This window comes from Hakea prostrata, chromosome 1 (assembly GCF_041222555.1).
Source record: "Hakea prostrata isolate BN-2017 chromosome 1, UWA_Hpros_2, whole genome shotgun sequence".
NCBI lineage: Eukaryota > Viridiplantae > Streptophyta > Magnoliopsida > Proteales > Proteaceae > Hakea > Hakea prostrata.
In genome coordinates this window covers 68,015,655-68,017,039 of record NC_142600.1, presented here as the reverse complement: position 1 = coordinate 68,017,039, position 1,385 = coordinate 68,015,655, and the positions used below count along the sequence as shown (strand labels likewise).

Sequence of the window (1,385 nt, the reverse complement as noted above, 5' to 3'; positions counted from 1 at the left end):
TACTACTACCATATCATTACCTAGATACTGTGAAGGTTTTAATATGGCTTCCAGGGCTTCTGCTTCTACTGCTCTCTTCTTTTCTTTCAACCTTCTCTTCTTTGCACTTGTGTCTGCTCAATGCAGCCGTTGCTCCCCAAGGACAAAACCTGGTAGAAATCCAAGCCCAACTCCCACTAACCCTTCTCCAATTCCTGGTAATAACCCAATTCCGAACCCCAATAATCCTACTCCAAACCCTAATAACCCAACTCCAAACCCTAACAACCCAACTCCAAATCCTAATAATCCTACTCCAAACCCTAACAACCCAACTCCAAACCCTAATAATCCTAATCCAAACCCTAATAACCCAACTCCCACCCCCACCCCAGCTTCCAGGGGAAGATGTCCTAGGGATGCTCTGAAATTCGGTGTATGCCTCAACTTACTCAACGGCGTTGTCGGAGCAGTGATCGGAACTCCTCCATACACCCCATGTTGCACCCTCATTCAAGGTCTTGCTGATCTTGAGGCTGCAGTCTGCCTTTGCACTGCCATTAGAGTTAATTTATTGGGCATCAACCTCAACCTTCCAGTTGCACTCAGTTTGCTTCTGAACACTTGTGGAAGGACACTCCCCACCGGATTCCAATGTTGACCTAAGCAAATCCCTCTTCTCCAGCTCGTTATCCTGTGTGTTTCTTTGGTATCAAATAAAAGTTATGTGAGTGTCTCAGAGGTTTTGAGTGAAGTGCTTGTTGCGTTACTTCGTTTTCTACACTACTGTGTGTTTTTTTATTGGTTATTGGGTTAGCAGTGAAAGAAACTTTGTACTCTAGGGATTTTCAGAACGCTCGTTTCTTGTCTTTATTTTCTCTGTTGTGCGTATTTGTTGCATGTAGCAGTGAAAGACTATTTGTAGTTCTTGGTTTTTCTTTCGTTCATGTGTCATTTTCATGCTCTCCTTGGTAGAGAATATCTTCAGTTGACTCATCCCTAAGCTAAACTATTTAAATCAAACTGAAACCCAGGAATCGACCTACAGTTCTGAAAGTCATAGGTTTAGCTCATTAATCTTGACTTGATTCCTTCAGTTTTGTATGAAATTTGTTAAAATGAATATCAAGCAATCCCGAATAGAAATAGAAACAAACGAAGGAATGTAGTTCACACACAAACACGGTATGCTATGTCCATGAGAATAAAAAGAGATTTCACTATGTACGTAGAAGAAGATTACAATAGAGACTCTCAACTAACATCAAAACTCTCACCCAAAACTTTAGGAAAAAAATTCCAGATCTCAAATGACCTAATAAGAGAACATAAGATGCATATTTCTAAATTTTAAATCGAATAATTGAATCCATTCCGTCGAGTCTAGTTTTAGTGTACTTAAATGG

At 40.3% G+C, this 1,385-nt stretch overlaps 1 pseudogene; it reads left to right on the top strand.

Moving 5' to 3' along the window:
- LOC149029544 (pEARLI1-like lipid transfer protein 3 pseudogene) lies at window positions 1-880 on the top strand (annotated as a pseudogene).
- Window positions 881-1,385: the final 505 nt, after the last annotated feature.